Raw genomic sequence first — 26862 nt, forward strand, 5'->3', positions numbered from 1 at the left:
TGTACTACCTAGTTGCTCTTGGCATAGAGTAGATGATGAATAGATGCTTGTTGATTGATTGATTCCACAAATTACATTCTAGTATGTCCCTCAACAGAGGAAAGGTAAATTTCCAAACATCTCTGATCAAATGAGTAGGGAAGGGAATGAAGCTGGATGACAGGAGATCACTCATCAGTTTTAGAGGCTAACTTCAGGGCTTCAAGTGGTGTTTCAGAGAAGCCAAGATGTCTGTAACCTATTTCATAGATTTAAAGCTAGAAAAGAACCTCTGAGGTATCAAGTCCAATCCCCTAGTTTTACAATGATGAAACTGAGGCACAAAGAGGCTAAAATGAGTTACCCTGTGTCCCAACAAGGGGACCAGGAGGGAATTTCTATTTCACTGTTAAATGAAAGGTTTATCCTGTTAGGAGTAGCCAAGCTCATGGGCAGGTGGTCTTCAATGGTTCCATACTGTTGCCCCTTACTGTTATGGTCCAGGTTCTATGTCCAGGAGTATCTGTCAATAGCTGTGTTTCCTTCATGACTCAGTTCCCATTTATCAGACACTCTCATTCTGTCCAGATCCAGATGTTGTCATAGTTGAACAACAGTTTCATTAGATTAGCAAAGATATGGCAAAAATCAAGGCTATATTAAGGATAAAATCCATTCCTATCACTCATTGTCCCAATCAAGCCACCTTGTCTCTTCCTAACCCCCTGTTACAGAACATTGTGAGTCTTTGGCTGTGTTTGGAGCCTCAGAATTTCAGAAGTGGCCTTAGCCTCCACTGAGTCCATCCCATACCCCAAAATGAATACCCACTAAAATCTAGCTGACAAATAATCCTCTAGCCTCTGCTTCAATACCTTCAAGGAGAGGGAGCTCACTCCCTTTCTGGGCAGCCAATGCCACTTTTGAACATCTCTGTTTGGAATTTTATCTGGACATCAAACCTAAATTTGTCTTTTTGTATTGTCCACCCATTGCTCCTTCCTCTATCCTCTGAACTAAGCAAAACGAGTTTCATCCCTCCCTCTCTCCATCCCTCCATCCATCCATCCATCCATCCATCCATTAGCCTTTTAAACATTTGAAGATAGTTATCATATCCCCACTCCAACCCAAGCCTTCCATTCTCCAGGACAAACCTTCTGAATGGGAAAGACAAGGGGAAACCTTGATGTCTTTCTGTAAATCCATTATTTCATCAACATAGTAATAAAGGAAGGAATTTCTCACTTAGTCATACTAGTTAATTAACAGCAAATTGGCCACACTAGGACAATAAATTTATTTTAAAGTTCCCACTTATCTCATGGTTGTAGCTGGCTCATATACCCATTCATCTGTGTTTACCCTATATTTAAAAGATATACTTGGGGCAGCTAGGTGGCTCAGCATAGACCTCTAGGTGTGGAGATGAGAGGTCCTGAGTTCAAATGTGGCCTCAGCCACTTCTTAGATGTGTGACCCTGGACAAGTCACTTAACTCTGATTGCCTAGCCTTTACCACTCCTTTGTCTTGGAACTGATACTTAGCATCTATTCTAAAACAGTAGATGAGGTTGTTAAAAATATTTTTAATCATTTATTAAATTATTATTAAAATATTTAAAAGGTTATTTTAAAAAGTTATACTAGGCAAATGTGTCAAAAGTTAACTCCAACAGGATGCCACCTGACAGTCATCAGTCTGTTACCCACAGTGGCTGGAGTACAGATATCCTGGGAGTTGGCCTGAGCTGACATTTCTTGGGCTTTCTTCTTCCAAACTCTGAAAGCTGAAATCCACCCAATCATTGCTATTGGCTATGATGCCAACCAGAAATCGTCCTGGTCCTGGCAGCCTTTGTGGAAATATTCTTCCCAAAGGTTACCTTCCCAACACTGACTTTTAAAAGGAATATTTGGAGGACTTGAGGTCATGGCACTGTCTGGGCTTCCCTGGCCCATTGGCTCTTGCCATCTTTCCTTTGGGTTTATTTTTCTAAGTTTTCTCTTGGGTCCTTCTCCTGCCTCTTCCCCAGGATTCTTGTCCTTTTTGTTTGCCAGAAGCATAGTAACAGTGACTATGTGGTGGTGAGCTATGCTAGGACCAATAGGAGACAGGCTGATATAAACCATTTAGGGAAGAGACCCAGCCGTAAATGGATGTCTTGTTCAGCTGTTATTTTATTGGGTGCACAAATGATCTGAAACTAGTAAATAACTGGGTTCTAAGGGCTGATCCTGTTCTGTTGGGAAAAACACTCAAATGAACTTCAGTGGCCTTAGACAAATCATTTCCCCTCTTTGAACCTTAGTTTCTTCCTCTGTAAAGTGAAAGGGTGGGATTAGAAAATAATTATTGGCCTGGCTCCACCAGCTTTGTGGCTGTATATCAGGTTCCCAGTACTACCAAGTTAAACAGAGGCAGAGACATTAGGCAGAACAGATCTGGTTTCAGCCTTCTCTCTCCCTCCCATGTTACTCATCTCTCTGACAGTATTTTTTCTCATGCTAATGAGACTGAAGCAAAATGGCCAGAGAGAAGATTGGAAGGGATTTTTTTTTTTGTCATGGAAATGTTTTGACAAAATGATGGATTGTTTTTCTGAGCTGTACAGTTTATTTTGTTCATGCCGCAGAAGGGAAGAGAGCTGAAATAGGAGCTGCATCAGATTAGGAAGCCACAAATGGAGGAGACAAGAGCTAGATCCACCCTCCCACCTGCCACCTTGTTGCCCCAAGTGAGCAGAAATGCATGGGATAAGGAGCAATGCTCTAGGCACAGCTACTGCCCCAGCAGCCCTAGCCATGTAGCCCAGTAGCCATGGGGTAAAATGGACCTCATTAATCCCATTGAAAGCATCAGGGTCAAGGCTATAGAAAGAGGTTCTGTTCAGGCAAGGAAGGGCATTTGTCAGGCATTCTCAGATATCTCCCAGGTCCTATAAAACCCTACAACTCTCACCTTATACTTTAGATTGTCAGGAAGGATAGGTTGTGAGACAAGGACTCTGTAAACCTTAAAACAGTCTATAAATGGGAGTTAGAGTTATGAGACAATGGGACCTAGAATACTGGGCTTGGATTCAGGAAGCTTTGGGTTCAAATCACTCCTCCAACAACCACAACTTGTACGTTTGCAGAAAAAAGGCACTCAAGTTTTTGAGTCTCAGGCAACTATCTTCGCAGCGTTAGATGGCTTGGCGGAGGGAGTTCCTTCATTCATGAAGTTACCCACATTTGATCCTACCCCTTGTTTGTCAAGGGTTAATCAGACTTGTCGAATTCTAGAGCTAAAAGATAAGATAAAAGACAATCTTCTAATCCAATTCTAATCCCTTTTAATCTAGCCTGTTTGTTAACTCATCCTCATTAATAACTCCTCAATCTAGTCCATTTAATGACTCAGTAAACTGAGGACTGTTTGGGCAAAGTGATTTCTCCCAGGTTTCTGCATAAGCCAATGGCAGAGATGGCACTAGGACTCCTCTTTTCATGACAGCATAAAGCCTAAAATAGTCTCCATAGCTCTAGTTTTCATGGAGGAGGAAAGGATTATATAGTACCCACTCTGTGCCAGGGGCTTTGAAATTATTATCTCATATATCCTCACAACTCTGGGAGGTAGCTGCCATTATTATCCCTATTTTACATTTAAGGAAATGAAGGAAGACACATTAAGTGACTTGTCTAAGGTCATACAACTAGAAATAAGACTTGAACTCAATTCTTCCTGACAACCACTTAGTTGCCTCTAAATGAGGTAGTGGAAAGAGGAAAGAAGGATTGGCTGAAGTCTAGCAAATACTATCATAGGATCCATGAAAGAGGTGAGGTCAAGAAGGAATGATGGGACAATAGAGATGATCAGATCTCTCACTTCAGAGAAACAACATAGTACAGTGGAATACTGGACTCGGAATCAGAGAGACCTGGGTTCAAATCCCACCTTTGATAGAATTCTAGGCAAGTCATTTGTCTTAATCCTGTTTGTCTCAGTTCCTTATATGTAAAATGAGATGAGAAGGAAATGGTAAAACCATTCCATTTTTGCCAAGGAAATCCCAAATGTCAAACATGACTGAAATGACTGAACAACAACATAGGCTTCTTGTCTACTCATTCTAACCCCTCTCCTCTTCTTAGAAAGCTTTTTGCTTTGGAAGTGCAGGCATTGGGGAAAGATGGTGAGATGAAGAAACAATCAAATGAGCTCTAGGTAAGAGGCGTCACGTCCACCACTAACCCACTGCTGATCCTCCCCTGCAGGAGACTGAGTTCTAGCAAAGGAGGAATGGGGGGGGAGGGAATCCAAAGAGCAGTCTTGGTTAAATGAAGGGATGGACTGCCTCTCCCCAATTCTAAGAATCTACCCCAAATCACCAACAATAAGGATAAGATCCAACAAGAGTTGTGTCATGGACTCCTTTGGTATTCTGGGGGAAGCCCACCGACCCATCTTCAGAATGTTTTTAAATGTGTAAAATCAGATGTATAAGATAATAAAGGGAACAATCATATTTCAATTTATTTTTTATTTATTTATTTGTTTATTTTTAAAAACCCTTACCTTCTGTCTTGGATTCAATACTGTGTATTGGCTCCAAGGCAGAAGAGTGGTAAGGGCTAGGCAATGGGGGTCAAATGACTTGCCCAGGGTCACACAGCTGGGAAGTGTCTGAGGTCAGATTTGAACCTAGGACCTCCCGTCTCTAGGCCTGACTCTCAACCCACTGAGCTACCCAGCTGCCCCCAATATTTTAATTTAGTTATCAAAATAATTTTCAAAATACATGGATGAATTTCAGGTTAAGAAATTTTGCATTAAAAAAAAATGGTGCCACCCAAATCTGAATGAGAATAGGTTCAAACTAGCAGGTCAATAACTTAGCTTTGCAGCTCTTATCCTGGAGCTCCCTCTAGTGCCACAATATTAAATAGTAGCTTTTGGAGGCTCTGTGGGTACCCAACTGTTAACGAATTCATCAATCAAAAAGCATTTATTGAGCACCAACTATGTGCTGAGCACTGTAAGTGGATACAGAAAAGCCAAGCAACTTTCAACAAATAATGTCTTATCTTCCTCTCTGTTGCCACTCTCCTAACTGGATATTCAAGGTGACAAGTCCTGGGTTCCATAGAGAGGTTACTATTTCACTCATCAGGGTTCTAGTGGCCAGGCCTGAGCTCCTACTGCTGTGTTCCCTATTATCAACCTTTTTTTAGTTTTTAGAAAAGGAATTAACTGAGATAGCATAGTGACAGCAGTTCATACAAAACATTCCCTCTAAACTGGGCTGTACAAACAGGTCTCTGAGTAGGAGAGGCTCCAAATTAACGTACAGTGGTAAATGAAACACGTTTGGACTCAGAAGTCCTTTTCTCCCTTTACAGAGTCCTCATGAAGTCCTCCCTGGCTGTAGTTTTCTGTGGGCCTCCGAGAATAATTGCTTTTCTGAATCCTAAAATGTCAGAAAACAACGATCACAAATGGCTTCACCATGCAAATGAAAAATAAATAAATACTTTTAAAAGAGAAAATTACAATAAAGAAAAATGCTGCAAAGAGGCAAGTTAAGACTCGAGGTCAGAAAAAAAGCTTTCTACCAACTAGAACCATCCCAGAGTACAATGGGCTGCTTAGAAGTTGCTTTCTCCCTTTGTATGTTGGCTATGTTCCTTTCCTGTATCAGGTACGTTGCCAAGGTCCCTTTCAGCGCTCAAATTGTATAATTCTGTGATTCCAACTGAGTCTTACAGAGGGTCGATCAAACCTTCAAGTGGCATATAAATGGTGGCTAGTATTATTGCTAATAGAGAGAAGAAAAGAGAGGAGTGAAATGATTTGTGTGCTATCATAAGTCTAGCAAGTGTTGTGACTGAGCCTTGAATTCAGATCTCTTGGCTGAAGATCTAAGACTCTTCTAAGTGGGGAGGGCACTTCAACTGCACAACAGGACTCCTATGGAGAAAGTCCTTCCTCCTGAAACCATGGGGAGAGCCTGTCCTTTAATGTGACGGAGCACCAGAGAAGCTTCAAAGATGCTAATAATAATATTAGCAATTTATAAGTAATATCACATAATCCTAATAATTAATATAATTAATAATGTTATACCACATAATCGTGACAACATTTGTATAGGACTTTACATAATGTAGCATATTATATAATAATTTATATATATAACATTTTATAGGGCTTTACATAATGCAATATATAATAGAATAATAATATTTGTATGGGGCTTTATACAATGTAATATATTGTATAATAATATAACATTTGCGTAGGACTTTACATAATGCAATATATAATAGAATAATAACATTTGTATGGGGCTTTATATACTGTAACATATTGTATAATAATATAACATTTGTATAGGACTTTACATAATTCAATATATTATAGAATAATAATATTTGTATAGGTCTTTATATAATGCAATATATAATAGAATAATAATATTTGTATGGGGCTTTATACAATGTAATATATTGTATAATAATATAACATTTGTATAGGACTTTACATAATTCAATATATTATAGAATAATAACATTTGTATAGGTCTTTACATAATGCAATATATAATAGAATAATAACATTTGTATGGGGCTTTATACAATGTAATATATTGTATAATAATATAACATTTGTATAGGACTTTACATAATTCAATATATTATAGAATAATAACATTTGTATAGGTCTTTACATAATGCAATATATAATAGAATAATAACATTTGTATGGGGCTTTATACAATGTAATATATTGTATAATAATATAACATTTGTGTAGGACTTTACATAATTCAATATATTATAGAATAATAACATTTGTATAGGTCTTTACATAATGCAATATATAATAGAATAATAATATTTGTATGGGGCTTTATACAATGTAATATATTGTATAATAATATAACATTTGTATAGGACTTTACATAATTCAATATATTATAGAATAATAACATTTGTATAGGTCTTTACATAATGCAATATATAATAGAATAATAATATTTGTATGGGGCTTTATACAATGTAATATATTGTATAATAATATAACATTTGTATAGGACTTTACATAATTCAATATATTATAGAATAATAACATTTGTATAGGTCTTTACATAATGCAATATATAATAGAATAATAATATTTGTATGGGGCTTTATACAATGTAATATATTGTATAATAATATAACATTTGTATAGGACTTTACATAATTCAATATATTATAGAATAATAACATTTGTATAGGTCTTTACATAATGCAACATATAGTAGAATAATAACATTTGTATGGGGCTTTATACAATGTAATATATTGTATAATATTATAACATTTGTATATAATATATTTATATGAGGCTTTACATAATGTAATGTGCTGTATATTATAACATACAGGGCTTTAAGTTTTACAAAGAATTTAACAAATTCTCCTTCATTTAGTACTCACAACAACACATTATTTTCCCCATTATACAGATGGGGAAGCTAAGACTGAGAAATTAAATGACTTTTCTGAGGTCATCCAGTAAGTTGGACCCTGAGTCTGTGTGATTTCAAGAGACGTTTGAGAGATCACATGTATGTCCATATACACAGTAAGTCTACACGTTTCCCTTCTGTATCCATGCATACACAGAATAACCATAAAGAGACTAAATACTAAGAAGCTAAATGCAAGGTAGTTGGGCAGGAGGGCACGAGCACAACACTTGAGGCCTCTCTTGAAGGACAAGTGGAATTCTTCAAGGTGGTGGTGACGATGCCCACATCCTAGGCATGGGGAAAAGTCAGTGTGAAAGGGAGGAGAAAGGAAGGGTGGGAACAGCAAGAATGTTCAATGAGTCAGAAAACATAACAAGTCACAAGCTGTAAAGGCTTGAAAGTTTTAGCCTGGGTAAACCCTGGGACTCCTTACCCCAAGTTCCACTCTCTCTGGGGAGTCAGGAGCCACCACCAGTTTAGCCATAGACCCTGAGGTCTTTATCCAAGCTGCCCACCTCTCCCTGGCAAGTTGGGCTCCCATCTTCCCCTTGAGGTTCTAAGGCTGTCTCTGAGGGGCTGGGATACTTTTCTAATGGTGCTGGCCCAAGTCTCCATTTGGGTGTGTTCTCCTCCATATCAATTGTGTCAGTTACAGTTAATATTTCCATAGCATAATCGATTGTCCCCATGGTTGGTACCTCAGCATCTTTGCCCTTTGTTTCCCAGGAAAAGACTCAAACTCAGCTCAACTATCATATACAAGATTCTCTACAACCCCACCCCATTCACTTTCAGTTCTCATCGCTGATGGATGAGTTGATTTCTTTTGCTTGCAGAAAATGGCATTTCGGTGTCAATTCATTGTTGGACTGGTTTGAGGAGGTCATTCTGGGCTTTTTCCTTACAGAGATTGGCTACCTGGGTCTTAACTGCGGTGTCCTGGAGAAAGTCTACCCATGGAACTTCTCCACATACAGAATTTGCCAGGACCAAGCCCATAGAATGAAGGGAAATGGTCTAGTCTACTTGAGGATTAAATTTAGGGTTGTAGCAACTGAAGAGAAAATACTTTGGCGACGGGTGTACAAGGTTCAGCTTTGGAAGCTGTTCTGTGCCTTCCCAGGACCCTTTTCTCAGATGCCACTCTTTCCTCCCATCTGGTCCCTCCTCTCTTCAGTCCCTATTCTCTGCCTTCTCCCTTGCTCTAGTTTTCTCTTCAGGCTTTGTTGTTGTTCAGTTGCTCAGTTGTGTTTGACTCTTTGTGACCCTATTTTTCTTGGGAAAGATACTGGAGTGGTTCATAATTTCTTTTTCCAGCTCATTTTATAGGTGAGGAAACTGAAGCAAATGGGTAAGTGACTTGCCCACGGTCACATGGCTAATAAGTGAAACCAGATCTGAACTCCGGTTTTATTGTTTCTAGACTCAGCATCCTATCCACTGTATGACCTGGCTGCCCTTTTCTTCTGGATATCCTCATGGAATTCCATTGTAAGCCAGACCAAGACAGGTTTAAAAAAAAAAAAAGGATCCTGGAGTTAGAGGGAAGAACTTGGGAAGAGACAGTAGCTTCTTCAGGGCAGTAGGGCACCAAGTCATCATGAGGTCAATTACTTGCCCAAGATCTCTCCACAAACTGCAGGAGTTGTTCCCTCCAAAAGCTGCTTCACTGGAATCCCTGTGGAACTTATGGAATTAGCATCCCAGTGTTGACATGCCCCAGAGGTCATTTAGTACTACCCATACTTGGGCAGTGCTCTCCTAATATTCCTGATTAATGCTATTTCTGGGTTCTGGGGTCCAAACCCTCTGCAGTTGGGGGTTTGTGATAGGGACTAGAGGGTCTGGAAACAGCTAGTGTTGGCCTCTCTGGGATCTACTTTCTGGACTGTTCCTCATTTGAGACCGTGACACAATTCATCCTTTCCTCCTCCCCATCTCCTCAGCATCAAAAATCCAGGTTGTTTCTTGGGCTAAGCTTCAGCCCAGAGCCTCCTCCCCCTTCTTGCTTGGCTTTCTGTCCTTGCTTTCTCTGATGGGTCGGGCCAGGAAACTTGAGAACTCCTTCCTTTCCCAGGGCTCAGTTTAGCAGCAAGACCAGAATAACTGTGTTCTCAGAGCTTTATTTTTAGGGCTTTTGAGAAAAGGAACAAGAAGCCCTGAGTTAGGGGTGGGGGGGTGTCTCCTGAGTGGAAGGGAGAAAAAGACTAGAGCCCTGTTGGCAGAGAGAGATGAAGAGAAAGCTGCTGGGGGCTGGTGAGGGGAAGGGGGATTTAAATAGCTGATTGAACCAAAGATCCCAGGTACAGCTGGTGCAGCTTTGATCTTCAGTCATCTCTCCTTTCTTCCAAATTGTGGGGATGTCTTCTGACATCTCTTTTGGCTCTGAAGTTATAGAGATTCAAAGACTCTATGATCTATGGTGCCCCCGTCTTCCAACAGTAAAGCAATTCAGAGAGCCCTGGGTGGTAGGGGCACCCGTGTGGACCCCAGCCAGGATTTTGACTGGATCCAAACCAAGCTGAGAAATGCAGAATGTCTAATCACCATCCATGTTGGCAAGTAACTGGTGCCAAACAGAAAAAGCCCCAAGGATATGGCTGTCTAGGAGGTGTTAGTGATGCTATAGAATGGAATAAACCATCAGACTGGGTGTCAGAGGGTCCAGGTTGGAACACATTTACTGGAAATGTGACTATGGAACCTCTTGGGAGCCTCGGTTTCCTCATCCATCCAACGAAGGGGTCAGACTAGATGACCACATTTCAGGTCCCTTCCTCCTTATTTAATAGATGGAAACACTGAGGCCACCAGGGCAATCAATATCAAGGACAGGGTTCAACCCTGGGGGATTCTGCTTGGAAATCCCCCTTCTTTCCATTTAAGGTTCTATGAATTTGAGAACAACATTCTTAAGCAGGGGAACAAGTCCCAACCTGCAGAATGGCTTGGCAGTCAACTCTTCCTTGTCCAGACCAAATGGTGTCAAAGTCAAGTAGAAATGAAACTATACACAAGGATCCCTGTGAATGTACAGTGACATGCTTCAAATAGAATGTGATCCATGCTCTGCCATATTTTTATTGAGTCTGTTAAATATTCCATTTTAATCTAGTTTTGCAGCATTCATGAGTGCTGCAGAGACATGTCGGATACTTTTAATCCAGGCTAACAGAGCAGGGCAGGAGTGTGGATTAGACAAAGCTATGGCTTCTCCTCTAATAGGGTGTTTCCCTAGTCCTAGAAAGAGATCAAATTGGGAGGGTATTGAGTGCTTTAAGAATTCTAGAAATTGAGGGGAAGCTGGGCAGCTCAGTGGATAGAGAGCAAGGCCTAGAGATAGGAGGTTCTAGGTTCAAATTTGACCGAGAAACTTCCTAGCTGTGTGACCCTGGGCAAGTCACTTAACCCCCATTGCCTAACCTTTACTGCTCTTCTACCTTGGAACCAATACACAGTATTGATTCTAAGATGAACGATAAAGGTTTTAAAAAAGAAAAGAATTCCAGAAATCTCCAGAACAGCTAAAAAAAATTACTCTAGGAGACAGCATGGTGTACCATGGAAAGAACAGTCTTGGAATCCAAGCATTGGAAAATCTGTCTTTGCTCCCTACCAACTGTGTTAAGTAAGCTCTTAATATCACTGGGCCTCAGTTTCCTCATTTGTAAAATGAAAGGGGTAGGATTACATGACCTCTAAGAATTCTGCCATCTCTAAATCTATGATCTTCTGATTGGCTACAGAGATTCTCTAGATCAAGAATGCAGATGTAGACTGCATCAGAACACTAGATGGCATCCAGGCTATAGTGTTTAGTAACTTTTTTGAGCCTGTATTAATAAGGAAAAAGAGAAGGAGAAGCTGCCTCCCTTAGCATACCCTATTGGCTTTGGCAGGCATTCTAGACTCATGGAATTTGGAGCTGGCAGATAATCTTAGAGGCCATCTATTTCTACTCTGTAATTTTATAGATAGGGAAACCGAGGCTCAGGAACTAAGTTAGTTGCCTAGGAAGTAACTGGAAAAGCCAAGTCTTTGAGCACAGATTCCCACAAAATCCAAGCCAATCCATTGCTCTAGAACAGTTTTCTCCAAAGCAGAGAACATGACAACCCTAAAGGAGTCTCTTGCTAGTTGATCATAGGATAGTCTCCATCACTAGGCATGACCCTCTTCAACATCCCTTTCCTCTCCCTCCAACTCCAACATGACAGCCTTCTGTGGCTCTAAAGGCTTCTCAGGACTAGAAAGAGATCTCTTTTAAGTACTGGAAGACAAATTTCTCCCCTCTCCTCCCATCTACACCCCAGCATCCTCCATACTCTGTTTCCTGGTTCACTTGGAAGAGAAAATTCTAGGTTCTGACTTCTGGAACAGTGCCCAGTGAGAAACAACACTTTCCCCCACCCCACACACATAATTTTCAGTTTTGGAGTGGCACAGAATAAACTGACTTGAATGGATTTGGGATTATATTATATTTCTCCTAAAACTCCTCCCATTTTTGGAACTTCTATATTTAGTTTTTTTTAATATTTTATTTCCCCCAATTGCATATAAAAACAATTTTAACTTTCATTTAAAAATTTTTAAGTTCCAAATTCGCTTCCTCCTTTCCACCCTCTCTTATCCCCTCCCACCCTTTTCCCCTCCCCTAAATAGTAAGCAGTCTGATATAGATTTGACATGTGCAATATTGCAAAAAATGCTTCCATATTAGTCATTTTGTGAAAGAGATCTCAAACAAAAAAAGAAAACTGAATATAGTATGTTTCACCCTGCATTTGGACTTCATCAGTTCTTTCTCTGAAGGCTGATGGCCTTTTTCATCAACCTAGTAAATATGGAACTCCTTGCCTTTACCCTTGAAACCACTCTTCTTCTAAACTTCCTACCTTACTCATATTCTTTAAATAGCCCCAATTTTCAGTCCTGGTGTTCTCCGTTACTTCTCATTTTTCCCTTACTTCACATATCCAGGTAGTTGCCAGATGTCATATCTCCCTCTCCAACAGCTCTCATCTTTCTGTCCCCTTCTTTCTTCTCCCACAGCTATCCACAGTTCTTAGCTGAAGTTCTCATTAGCTCTCACTTGGATTATTCCAGCTGTTTCCTAATTGGCCTCCTTGCCTGAGATCTCTCTCCTCTCCAATTCATCCTTCACACAGTTGCCAAAGTGATCTTCTTGACCATGTTACTGCCCTTTCTCAATAAACTCCAATGGCTCCTAATTGATTCTAGAATAAAATATTATTCTACTTTAATTTTTTTATGTTTCTATTTTATGTGAATGTGTAATGTACATGATTATTAGCACAGAAGTTCATGTTTATAGATATGTAAATATACACATATTAGGAGGTGAGTAAAGGTTTGTTTTTTTTTAATTGATAGGAAATGTGATCACTAAAGTTTTGGAGATTACTGCTATAAATCACCCCTTCACTTTGATCAGACAGCTCTAGGGGGATTACTGAGCCATCCATAAAGAGGTGTCCCAGGAAGGAAAGTGGGGCAGAGGCACTAGGTATGGAGATGGGAGGACCTGGGTTCAAAATCTGGCCTCATACACTTCCTAGCTGTGTGACCCTGGGCAAGTCACTTGACCCCAAATGCAAAAAGACAGCATCAGAGAATTGCAGAATCATTTTCATGTATGTATGACAGGTTCCCTTATATCCGTGACAGCCAAGTTGGAGTACAAGATAACTAGAAGGAAGGAAATAAAGTTTTGTTAAGCACCAACTATGTGCCAGGCAAAGCACTTTAAAAACATCTCATTTATCCTTAAAACAATCCTGAGAGGTAAATGATTTTATTGTTCTCATTTCACAGTCAGGGAAACTGAGTCAAGTTAAATAACTTCCCAGGGAGTCATAGAATAAGGCTGGATTTGAACTCATATCTTCCTGATTTCATGCCCAATGCTCTGTCTTCTGAACCAGTTAGCTGCCTCTAGCTGGGATTCAAGAAGGATGAGTCTCCTCCGAAGGTTTTTAAGCATTTGCCAACAGCCTAGAGCTGTCACTTTTTTGTTTATTTTTGTTTTGCCACAGAGATGAGAGACTAGAAGCTCTGGTTATTGGCTTGGAATCATGAAGTTGTTTGCCCAGCTTGGGAGGGAAGTCATTTCAGCATATGAATAAGCAAGGGGCAGAAGTGTCCTTGTCCCATCACACGCAACAAGTGGAATGTAGAGAGTTTTCTATTTCAGGGGTGACAATGATACATCAAGGGCTCCCGCACATGGACAAGATGCCATCAGCTGATATTTATATAGTGATTCAGGATTTGCCGAGCCCTTTCACATATATTATCTGGTGGGATCTGGGATGATATGTGGTCTGTAGATGTGCCCCAGATATATTGACAGTTGAAGGTTTTAAGGTAGTTCTATCAAGGGCCAGTGAGGTGGTTCAGTGGATAGAGCATTGGGTCTGGAGAAAGGAGGTCCTAGGTTCAAAATCTGGCCTCATACACTTCCTAGCTGTGTGACCCTGGTCAAGTCACTTAACCCCCATTGCCTAGCCCTTACCTCTCTTCTGCCTGGGAATCAATACTTTGTACTGATTCTAAGACAGAAGGTAAAGGTTAGAAAAAAGAAAAAGAAAAGTTAGTCCCATAGAAGTTTGCCCAAGGGTAGCTAAGAGGTGTGATCTCAAATAACCAGAGGTGCTGAGAGTCTTCCTGTTCCTTTTGAAACAAGCCCACAGACCACTGGCCATGTTACCTGGACCCACATTCTGTCTTTGGGGAGGGAAAAGTGAGCCATAAGTCCTTCTACAGCAATTACTTTTTAAAGGAAAAAGTCCATTAATCAGCAGCTTTGCTTGTCTCTGACTTGATCCTTAGCTCTGATCAGTGGGCAGTGCTTTCCCGTCTCTTTCTCAATTATTTCTCATTGGGAAATCTCTAGTCACCTGGCCCCATTGGTGATGGCAAAGACATGGAGATCCCAGACAACAAAGGACCAGAGCTGCCTCTCTGCTCAGAGCTGATTTCCTGGGATGCCCCACTTGATTCACTATTTATTAAGCTACTTGGAGGGTACAAAGATCTCTCTCTACCTCTTGTGATGTATTTGGTATTGAAGAAAGGAATCTGTTAGAGATGGTTTCCTTATAGTCCTCTGCTTCCTCCAGTCCTCTATTGCCACATGCCAATGCCCTTGTGCCAGCGCCCCACCTGGCATTGTACCCATGGACAGATTGCATTCATAAAACCCAAGACTATGAGAAGTAGAGAGGAAATCAGTGGTCATCCAGTCCCCAATCAAATAAAATCCACTTTAAAAGATGTCTGATAAGAAGCCAAGTAGCCTCCACTTGAATACCTCCAGGAACAGAGACCTCAGGCCCCAGGAGTTGCCCATTCTACTTCTGAACAGATCTGATCATTAGGAAGTTTTCCTCTATATACAGCTGAAATTTGCCTCTCTCTGACTTTCACCAAAGTTCCTAGTTTAGCCCTAAGTCAGGGTCAAACGAAACAAATTTAATGCTTTTCAACACAACAGCTTCCCAATTACAAATTTAAAAAGTATGATGTCCTTCCCCTCCTCACCCTTCTTCAAGAAAGTTTTCTTTTGCTCCAGGCTGAATATTCCCAATTCCCCAACTTATCTGCTCTGTGACATATTCTCCAGTCCTCTTTACTCTCTTCCTCTGGACACTCCTCAGCTGGTCAAAGCTCTTCTTAAAACGTGGCTTTCACATTTGAACACAAGACTCTTGAAATGACCTGACCAAGGTAGTTTCATGGTATTATCACCTGCCCTGTCCCAGACACTTTGCTTCTGTTAATGCAACCTAATATTGCATCAGCTTCTTTGGCTATGGTATCACTCTGTTGATTCATATTGAACTTGCATTCCACTAAGACCCTATGATCCTTTCCCTGCAAACCATTCAATGAAGGACAATGGTCACTTCTCCCCTTCAATGAATAGATGCAATAAACAGCTTTCTATGGTTGTTGGGGTGAGATCAATCAACAATCAAGCAAATATTTGTTCAATGCTGATGGGCCAGACATTGTGCTAAATGCTGGGCAAGCTGAGAAGGTCTCCTTTGCCCCTTAATACTACCTCCATTAAATGCTGAGATTCTGCCATTAGAGTTTTATTCCTTTTATTCGGTTTGTCCTCTGTTAAAATGGGAGAAGTAATGGATTATTATAGAATTGAGCCCACACATTAAACTGTTGAATCATTTATTTATTTTTATAAATTTATAACTAAATAAATTTATTTTTAGAAATTTTAACTTCTGTCTTAGAATGTACCGATTCCAAGGCAGAAGAGTAGTAAGGGCTAGGCAATGGGGGTCAAGTGAGTTGCCCAGGGTCACACAGCTAGGAAGTGCCTGAGGTCAAATTTGGCCCCAGGACCTCCAATCTCCAGACCTGGTTCTCTATCCACTGAGCCACTTAGCTGCCTCTGAGATTTCTTAGGTTTTGATAAGGGGAAAACGAAGATGGCATTAACTTGGTATATGGGGTAGAAGTGGGGTTCCCATTGAGGAGGCAAAATAGTATGGAATGAAGAGAATAGAGATAGAAGACAAACTCCAGTCCCCCAATTTGACCAGGGCTGACTTTTGGTAAGTGAAGGTCCCATTGAAGTCATTCTGAGACTGGAATGAGAGCTGTGAGACCAGAGGAATGGGCAGCCATCCTGGGTGACAAGATGAGGAACTTTACCTTGAATATGGATTCATCAGATCAGGAAATACCAGAAAAAAGTCACAGTCCTCAAAGCCTGTGAGTGGCTCATTTTTAACCCTTAAAGGATGCGTTACACTATAGAGTGGGCAATACATTGATGGAACTTTTTCATTCCTATCATTAAGTGGATGAAAAAAGGTTTAGATAGATGGGTTCATTCAGGACAGATCCATGACGGGTTACTAAGGGACAGCAGGAATATTTGGGGTGTCACTTCATACCCTTTCATAAAACTCAAGGGTGATGAACCAGGCAGGCAAATTTTTATATTTTAAAAAGGTGTGATGGGAAATTCCAGAATTATCCACTTATGTGTTCCCCCCAGAGGCACATAGATGGCACAGTGGATAGAGTGCCAGGACTGGAGTCAAAAAGACCAGAGTTCAAATCCAATCTCAGATACTTACTAGCTGTTGACTCCCAGAATATTATTTAACCTCTGTCTGCCTCAGTTTCATAATCTATAAAATGAGGGCAATAATACCTTCCCAGGTTGTTGGGAAAATCAAATAAGAAAATAATTTTAAAGCTTTTAACATAGTACCTGTCACATAGTAGATTCTTAATGAATGCTCATTTCCTTCTTTTTCCTTATTTCCACACTTTCTCCATTCCTCATTCTCCTCCATCTGCTTTGACCCTCTAAGACCTGTTTCCTAAGCACTTGATTGTAAATTAACCCCTCCATAGGGAATTGGGGGTAGGGGTGGGCACACACGGCTGGCATCTGCCCCTTCAGCTAACTGTGTTCACTTAGAACTTTAGTACGTGGTTACGCTTCAAGGGACCTGATTTGAATCTTGATATTGCTGAATTTATGGGATAATGAGCTTTTTATAATGGCATTATAGATATTTTCTATCTTATCTACTGCCTATAGCATTAATGTGTGACTCCTATTGGCTGGTGCTGGAAATGACCATAATAAATGGCCAATTTTATCAACGCCTCCTGCTGATAAAGGTTTTATATTTACAAAAGACTTTCCAGTTTAGTTTGCAACCCTAGGAGATGGGTCATTTCCTAAGGTGCACTCCTTCCTCTCCTGTCTCCCTTCAGTGCAAGCATTATTGCCTACAGTTGACAGATGAGAAAATGGAGGCACAGGAAGGGTATGATTTTTCCCAGGTCATAGTAATTGGCAGAACCTGGACTTGGACCCAAGTCTTCTAACTATAAATGTGGGCTGTGTTAAAAAAAAAAAAAAGTTCCACTCCTTGTTTCTGCTCTTTTTATAGGAGATAGCTTAGGGGAATATTGGATAGACTCCTGAACTTAGAGTCAGAAAGATCTGAGTTCATATCCAGCCTCAGATCCTTTCTAGCTGCATGACCCTGGACAAGTCACTTAACCTATCTGCTTCAGTTTCCTCCACTGTAAAATGGGAATAACAACAGCACCATTTGTTGGGTGAAGATCAAATGAGATAATATCTACAAAGTTCCTGGCATATAGTAGAGGCTTAACAAATGCTTCCCCGTCCATTGAGATTGAGTGGATGATAAGAGTTTATGGTTTGCAGTGTAGACATTTATATACAAATATATATTTAAATATTAATATATTTCCAAACATTTTATAGAGTTTTCTGAGGTCTCTTTAGGCCCCTAGGTCTGCCTGTTTCCTATTGCTTTTTCTAGAGGTTATCTAAATGATTTTTCTTTCTGAACAAAGAGAGCCTCTTGGCCAGCCAAGGCTGCTGGCTGATCCTGTGCTTGGAATCCATTGTTACCCAGTGTTGCAATAAGTCAATAATCCATTTAAAGCTCCAAGAAGATGACAATGGAGAAAGACATTTCTAATCCCACAAAGCTGGAAATCCAACTCCAGGTTTCTGCTTTTAGCCATTTCCTGACTAGAATTCATTTATCAATCACCATCAGTAGAAGAATGACAGCATGATTCTGAATAAAGAACAAAAGGGAGACTGAGTGTTTGTCCAAGGAAAACGAATGAATGAATGGACTGATGGATGGATGGATGGATGGATGGATGGATGGATGGATGGGAAAGCTGGGGCCTTTTCTCCCTCTTGGCTTGGCTAGCCAACTCTTCCAGGCAGGTTAGTTCAATAGAAAGAAGACCTACTCCAGAGTCCAAGGAGCTGGGTTCAAATGCAATGATAGAAACTGACTAGCTAGATGATACTAGACAAATCACTTAACCTCTTGAGTCTGTTTCACTATATAAATGGCGGAAGGGGTGGTCTTGATGGCTTCAAAGGTCCCCGCTACCTCTAAAATTGTGATGCCATTTAAATCATCCAGAAATATGTCAGTTCCTTGAGAGGAGGGATTGCTTCATTTTTGTCTTTATATCTCGGTACCCAGCACAATGTCTAGCCCAAAGTAAGGGCCTGATAACATTTTTTGAGTTGAATTTTTAGAACAAATGTATTTTGCTCATCTTTTCTTGAAAGTTTTGATATGAGAGGAAGAGGAGCATGAGACTATGATGTGCATATAGTAAATGATAAAGAAACATGAGGAGTCATGTCTGACTCCAGTTAGGATTTTTCTTGGTAAAGATACTAGAGTGGTTTGCAACTTCTTCTCCAGTTCATTTTACAAATGAGGAAACTGAGGCAAATAGGGTTAAAGTGTCTTGCCCAGGGTTATACCGTAAAAAAAGTATCTGAGGCCAGATTTGAATTCAGAAAATGTCTTCCTGTCTCCAGGCCTGGTGCTCTATCCAGCTGTGCCTCTGAGCTAAGGAAATAATATAGAAGATTAAAAAAAAGTGGAGCCAGGAAGGAGAACTTGAAATTTTGATGCTTCTGCAATTTAATCTTAGTGCAGTTTCCCTCCATTCATGCAGTCCCTCAATCAACATTCTTGAGGACCTACTATGGGCCAGGCTCTAAACTAGGCTCTGCAGATACAAAGAAGAAAATGATCTTATTCTTAAGAAGTTTGCAGTCTATTAGTGGAGACACCAATGTATACTTACATTTAGAATAAATATAATATAAATACAAAGTGGTTAAGGAAAGAGGGCACTAGCTGTTTCATGCAGTTTTAAGTCCTTCCATTTCATCTCATTGGGTGAGATTTCCACCCTTTGTCTTTCTAGAAACCCTTTCTAGGGGATGGGTTCCATGTGCAGATGTCCTCTGGTTCATCTCATATCTTAGGATAACATAGTAGAATTCCAGTTGTTACTTCTTATTCTCAATCTTGACTTTTTCAGAAGAATATGAATTCCTTGAAAAAAGGGATTGTTCCATTTCTATCCCACCCACCTATCCCAATGCCTTTCTGAATAAAATAGGGGACACAAGCTAGAATGCAGAACCTGGAGTCAGGAAAACCTGAGTTCAAATTCAGCTTTTGATATTTATTGGCTGAGCAAATTGTTTAACTCTTGCCTGACTCAGTTTCCTCATCTGTAAATGGGCATAATAATAGTATCTACCTTCCAGGACTGTTTTGAATATTAAATGAGGAAATATTTATAAAGTACTTTGCAAACTCTAAAACACTGTATATTATTATTGCTGTTCAGTTGTTTCAGTTTTGTCTGATTCTTTGTGACCCCATTTGGGGTTTTCTTGGCAAAGATGCTGTAGTAGTTTCCCTTTTTCTTCCCCTGCTCATTTGACAGATGAGGAAAATGAGGGAAACAGAGTCAAATGGGTTACCCATGGTCACTTGGCTAGAGAAGTATCTGAGGGTAGATTTTAACTCAAAAAGATGAGTCTTCTTGACTCCAGGCTCAGCACTCTATCCACTGTGCCTCCTAGCTGCCCCAATATGCTAGATAAATGCCAGCTATTCCTATCATTGTGTTGGTATTAACTCTAATGTGATATAATGTGGAATGAGCATTGATTACCAGGGGACTTGGGTTTAAACATTGTTTTTGGCTCTACCTTGGATAAGTCACTTAATCACTTAACTTCCCTGGGTTACATTCTCCCTCTCTCCCCATCCCTCTGTCTTGGCATCTCTCTTTTTTTCTTTCTTTCCATCCATTCACCTATTGGTGAATTAGCCCAACAATCTGCTCATCCAGCTACCTGTCCAGAAAATGTGCATTTTTATCCACTTTGTTTTTCCAAAGTAGATGGATTTCACCGCAAAGGCTCTGAGGTGCTTAACCCAATTAGAACAATATGATCTCTCAATAGGAATATTAGAGAACATCCCTATCATGGTGAATTTTCCCCCTCTGTTTGGATTCCAGGCAGGATATAGAATTCTAGATCTAAGGAAAAGGTTCATATTCTCTGGTCTAATTGTAGAGGCATGGAAACTGAGGCCAAGCAAGCTAGGATAAATTGTCCAAGGCCATATAAGTGGTAAGTGTCAAAGATGATTTTGGTAAACACTATTGGAGAGTATGTATCTCTCTTTTTATAAAAAAAAGTTTTTGTTTTGTTTTTCAGTTCTCAGTGGATCATTGAACAGAGTTATCTTTGGAGCTGTACCTGTTTAAAAAGCTCTATTCCCACTCAAAGACTTTGTGATTCTGGGTATCTGAGTCACAAATTAACGTACGACCTTTGGAACCTGGAGAGTGGATTTGAAAGTTTCATATTATTCCCTGAAACTAAGAAAGAAGATTTTGATCCTTCTGGGGTTGACATCCTCATGGGTCCAAAGCTCACCACATTTCCAGGGTAATGCCTGATCAGAGGAAATAGATGGAAAGACCCAGCCTAGAATGAAACCAGACTCTGCAAAGGGTTTTTTTGAGTGCTTTATTTCCTAGAGGGACAAAAGCAAAAGGTACTTTCTCGACAGACAAATGTGAGGCCTGGAAGTTCTCTGTTTCCCTAGATGACAGTGATGACATAGGGAAAGTATGCATTCGCCTGTTGGAAAATACCTAGAAGCTTATGCTGGCAGACATCACCTACTTCTGACTGCCCTCCATTCTCATAGCCTGAATCCCAGCTGCTCTCCCATTGTATATTCTCAAAAGAGAATTTGTTGTTGTTCAGTCATGTCCAACGCTTCGTGACCCATTTGGGGTTTTCTTGGCAGAGATACTAGAGGGGCTTGCCATTTCTTTCTCCAGATCATTTTACAGATGAGAAAACTGAGGTAAACAGGGTTAAGTGACTTGCTTAAGATCACTTAGCTAGTAAATATCTGCAGCCAGATTTGAACTCAGAAAGATGAATCTTCCTTACTCCAGCCCCAGCACTCCATCTACTCTCTCTCCTAAAAGAGAATAGCTGGTCTTCTCTCCTGGAGCCCCCATCTCTGGTTAAGAGGAAGGATGGTACCCCCAACCATTTAGGCAGCTTCAGCTGCCTCTTAGTTCCCCATTTTGAAATTATTGATTATTGTGTGGGAAGGGAAGGGGAGGGGAGGGGAGGGAAGAGTGACAGTAATGGAGGTAAGGATCAAGGTGTCTAAAAAGCCTCAGGAGATCACTAGAGGAGTTGGATAATAAACAGCTTCCATTTTCAAATCACTTGTCAGAGCTGTGATTGCCAGTCTTAGAGGAGCTTCTCTGACTAGAGACGAGTCAGGGTTTGAGATCAGAATGTTTATGAAGAAAACTGTGAAAGATTCAGAGAGTGAGGAGAGTATCTCCACCTTGCAATTCCTCCCTTACCCTCCATTTCTGAAGGGGGATCCTGTTTCAGAGCAAATCTTTTCTGCCTTTCTTCCCCACCCTCCATTCTGGTTTCATTTCCAGACTCTTCTTCAGTTGTCTCTTTTGATCCATCTCCTAGCTGGAGGGGAGGGTGAGTGGTCAAGGTTAGGGCGTTTCTTTTCTTCCCACTTGGAGGCTAATGACAGTCCCTTTCTGCTCACACATCTCTTGTGCTTCATGGGAATCAGGATCTCCTTAGGAAGAGAAGAGATGCTGTCTCTCTTCTGCTTCTTCCTCTCAGATTCAAAAAGAAATCATTATCCTGAACCTCTCAGAGTCATAACTAGAAGACTGCACAGCATGTTCTGTCTAGGCATCCACTAGAAAATCAAGCTGTCTTGCCAACTTTCCTGTTGCCATATATGTATCCTACCCCTTCTGCCCCTGCTGCTGTTTACAGTTGTTGTTCAGTCATTTTTCAGTTGTGAATGACTTTTTTGTGACCCTGTTTGGCTTTTTATGGCAAAGATACTGGGGTGGTTTGCCCTTTCCTTCTCCAGTTCATTTGACAAATGTGGAAACTGAGGCAAACAGGGTTAAGTGACTTGCCCAGGGTCACAACTAGTAAGTGAGACAAACAGGGTTAAGTGATTTATCCAGGGTCACATAACTAGTGTGTCTGAGTCCAGATTTAAACTCAGGAAGATGAGTCTTCCTAACAGCAGGTCTGGCACTTGATCCACTGCACCACCTTTCTTCCCTTTGCCTTTACTTTCTACCTTTTGTTCTGGAAGTAGTAATCAGATCAATATTATCATTCTACTGGAAAGGGCATGACAGTCAACTGCCTGATGGCGTTATTCCTCATCCTTGTTAATCCCAGACCAAATCTCCCTTCCCTGACCATCACTTCTTTAAACATGTTGCCTAAATCTCTGGACAGAATTTGAGCTCCTTCAGAAGCTAGTTATTGACCAGACCAGGGCAAAAACAGAGAGCAGATGGATCCACGGGATTGACTGAGGCTGGCCAACAATGTAGAGAGCAGATGGTACTGACCTCTAGCAACTTCAGCATTTGGCCAGAGGAATGGTTCAGTCTGCAGCTTCTTTATCGTCCCTGCCTTTCCAAATCATAATGCTGGGAAAATCCCCTCCTAAGCTTTAAGTTATAATTCCTTCCTTCAAGACCTCAGATGGGCTGGGAAGAGGGGTTTTGTGGAAAAGGAAGAGACCAGTTCTATAGCCTTTTAAAATTATTTGACTCTCCACTTGATACTTCTAATAAATTACATAGTCAATATCATTGTTTGTTTGTTTTTTTTCAACAGAATGTAAACTCCTTGAGGGCAGGGACTTTTTCACTTTTGTACTTATAGTCTCAGAACCTATCATAGTGCCTGGCACAGAAATAGGCACCTAGTAAATACTCATTCATTCATTGTTGGCTCAGGGCTTGAATTGTCAGGAACAAAGGAGTGAGATGATTCCAGTGTATACTGAATTAGAGAAGAAGGGAAGTGAGACCATTCTGGAATATAGTCCTTTGAATAAATTTACTGTTAGGAAGGAGGAAAGGGAGAGACCTTCATCATAAATATAAATTGATATAAAAATATAAAAATTTTAAATTAATTTAAAGATATTTTTAAAAGATAAAAGACCTTATTCCTAGCTTTTTAAAAAAAAATCCCTTACCTTCTGTCTTAGAATTGATATTAAGTTTGAGTTCCAAGGAAGAAGAGTGGTAAGAGCTAGGCAATCAGGGCTAACTTGTCCAGAGTCATACAGTTAAGATGTGTCTGGAGTCAGATTTGAACCCAAAGTGTCTTGTCTCCAGGCCTGACTCTCTATCCACTAAGCCACCTAGCTGCCTCTGCTCTTGTCTTAAGAGCTAGTCCTAGGGCTGGAAGATTATAGTTAAAGCTAGGAGGAATCTTGTACATCATCTAGTCAAATCCCCTTATTTTTCCAGTAACTTTATTATATTTTCCCCAATTCCAAGTAGAAACAACTTTTGACATTTGTCTTCTGACATTTTGTGATCCAGATTCTCTCCCCCTCATCTCCCCTCCTTGAGACAGCAAGTAATCTGATATAGGTTATCCATGTGCTATTATGCAATACATATTTCCATATTCATCATATTGTAAAAGAAGACACATATCACACATGTGAGAAAAAACTCATGAAGGAAATAAAAGTGGAAATGGCATGCTTTGATCTGTATTCAGACTCCATTGGTTCCCTTTATGGTAGTGGATAGCATTTTTCATCATGGACTTGTCTTGGATTCTTTTGCATTGCTATTAATAGTTGTCATTCATAGTTGATAAACATGCAGTATTTATGTTACTGTGTATACAACTCCCCTTATTTTACAGATGGGGAAACTGAGGCCCTGTGAGGTAACAGTGATTTGCTCAAGGTCATAGAGTTAGTAATCAGGAAGGCCAGGAATAAAAGTAAGGTCTTCTGATGGCAAATGCATTCTCTTTCCATGGTACCATGCTGCCTTTCTTTTTATATGCCAGGGATCCTATAACCCTAAAGGAAAATGCCACCATGTTTTTGAGTCATTGGTATGTTGTCATGGAGAAGATGACTTAGATTTGTTTCTAGCTATGGTAGTCCAGTGGAAAGGGCAATGGATTGAGACTTAGAGAGAACTGGTTCAAATCTCTGCTCTGCTCTTTACCATGGGAATTTGAACAAGCCATTTTATTATCCTAGGGTTCCTCCTGCTCATTTGTAAAATAACAGCTAGTTTACATTATGTCTTCAGTTCTCCCAGCTTGAACCTCAATGATTTTAAGTCTCAGAAAGGCAGATTTTGGCTCTACCTGAAGAAAAACTTCCTAATAATTAGAGCTGTCCAAAAGTTGAATGGATCCCTTTAAGAAATAATGAGTGACCTGCCTATCATTTGAAGTCTTCAGGCAGAGCCTGGATGACCACCCTGTTGGGTTTGTTATAGAAGGCATTCTTGTTCTGACATGGGTTAAACCAGATGACCTACATGGTCCTTTCTAACTTTGAGATTCTGTGGGTCTTATGATTTTATGATCTGGATAACTCAACGCCCAGGAATCATTGTGGTCTGAATTATGCAGAGAATTGATTAAAAATATATCTGTGGGTATTTTTAGGGGAAGGGGTGGGAAGTACAGATTTGAGTGGTCTCAACATTGTCTCAGTTCTTTCTTCCTCTCTGCCTGACATGGCCCTCTCCAAATTCACAAGTTCAGAATCCCTAATGAAAAGCCACGTCATTTTCTCCGCACGACAGACACTGACTGACACTTGGGTGATGGGAATGAAATATCACTCATTAAATGGTGACATTTAGCAGACAGCTTTTTACCTCCTCTTCCCCTGAGATGCTCTCACAAAAGTTGATCTGATTCTCTCTCTCTTTCCCCACCCCCACTTACCTCCAGTTCCCTTCCATCCCTCAATCTGTTTTCATCTCCAACTCTGAGGGAAAGTCTGCTATCAGAATGGCACTGCTGGAAGGAGGCAGTCATGGTAGGGGATTCTAGCTTACCTTTCATCTTCAGCTGGAAGCAACTGGCCCCTCTGGGACCTTGACTCTGCTTTAGCAGGAGTAGGGGTTGGTAGTTTGGCCTTGGAGGCAGAGTCCTAGGGAAAAGGGTTCTCTCCTTGACCTCCCAATAGTGGCCAGATAGGAAAAGTAAATATGTCCATACATTTCCTAGAGTTCATCTAGAGACTTTCCCAGGAGTTCACCCTTCTTTCAGTAGTCAGTTTGGTCCAAATAGAAAGACTATCTGCCTATTCTTCCTTTTAGAGTAAGACTACAGGGTCTTGGAAGATACCTGACAAGTGGCATGCTGTTCCATTTTAATATTCTTCTCCTCACACCCCCTACCCCTGCCCTAGACAATCTGGTAGTATATTTCTCAGTTGACTAAGCATTCTGAGGGTGGAGAGAGGTAGCCCAAATGAGAGAAAGAGTGGAAAGAGCTCAGAATTTAGAGCCAGGGAACCAGGGTTCAAGTGCTGCCTCTGTCATTTATTTTCTTTTTGTTGTTGTTGTTAAAACCTTACCTTCTGTCTTAGAATCAATACTAAGCATTGATTCAAAGGCAGAAAAGCAGTAAGAACTAGGTAAATTGGGGTTACATGATTTGTCCAGGTACACACAGCTAGAAATATCTGAGGTCAAATTTGAACCCAGGATCTACCATCTCCAGGATAGCTCCCTATCCACAGTGACCTGCGGCTGTCCTTGTCATTTACCATGTGATCTTGGACAAATCCTTATTTTTTAAAATTTTATTTAATTAGTTAATTTAGAATATTTTTTCCATCATTACAAGATTCATGTTCTTTCCCTCCCTTTCTTCCACCTCCCTCCCATAGTTGACATGCAATTCCACTGGGTTTTACATGTGTCATTGATCAAGACCTATTTCCATATTTTGGACAAATCCCTTAACTTTGTTTATTGTGGTTTGGTGGTGTTTGACTCTGTGACCCCATTTGGGTTTTTTTTGGCAAAGATACTGGAGTGGTTTGCCATTTCATTGTCCAACCCATTTGACAGATAAGGAAACTGAGGCAACCAGGATAAAGTGACTCATTCACAGTCACACAGCTAGTAAGTGTGAGACCAGATTTGAACTCAAGTCTTCCTCACTCCATATTTGATATTCTATTCACCTTACCACCTAACTGCTCATTAACTTCCTGGGTCCTTTGTAAAATGAGAGAATAGTATTTCAATGGCCAATGGAATCCCTTCCCTAAATCACTAATCCCAAGATTCTATTCTTGGCATTACTGAGAACAGCCAGTACAGCCTAGTTGGAAGGAGAGTAAAAGGGTGAGGAGGGTCATATGATCATACATTTTAGATTGAGAAATAGAAGGGATTTGGAAGGGATGCTGAGACATGTAAAGGAGTGGGCTGGAGAAGGATTCTTTTTGAGATCTCAGTTGTACAGCTGAAAGAATTCCAAATGTCTGAAAACTTCTGAGGTTGAGGACAATATGGGGTCAGTTCCATCCTTTGCTCCAGAGAGGAGGACCCTGGTGCAGATTCCTCAGAACCAATGGGCGAGATTCTGGCTTAA

The 26862-nt window shown here is 40.5% G+C and overlaps 1 long non-coding RNA gene across 2 annotated transcripts; it reads left to right on the plus strand.

Moving 5' to 3' along the window:
• The first annotated feature begins 1650 nt into the window (after nt 1-1650).
• Nucleotides 1651-21482, plus strand: LOC103092210 (uncharacterized). Of its 2 annotated transcripts, XR_001627295.2 has the most exons (5): nt 1651-4195; nt 5371-5669; nt 7482-7600; nt 8911-8997; nt 20602-21482. It is a non-coding gene; the product is annotated as an uncharacterized LOC103092210 (long non-coding RNA). The 2 variants fall into 2 exon arrangements; XR_008916767.1 differs by having other exon boundaries at nt 7482-8997.
• The last annotated feature ends 5380 nt before the right edge of the window (nt 21483-26862 follow it).

Source organism: Monodelphis domestica, chromosome 2, assembly GCF_027887165.1.
Source record: "Monodelphis domestica isolate mMonDom1 chromosome 2, mMonDom1.pri, whole genome shotgun sequence".
Lineage (NCBI taxonomy): Eukaryota > Metazoa > Chordata > Mammalia > Didelphimorphia > Didelphidae > Monodelphis > Monodelphis domestica.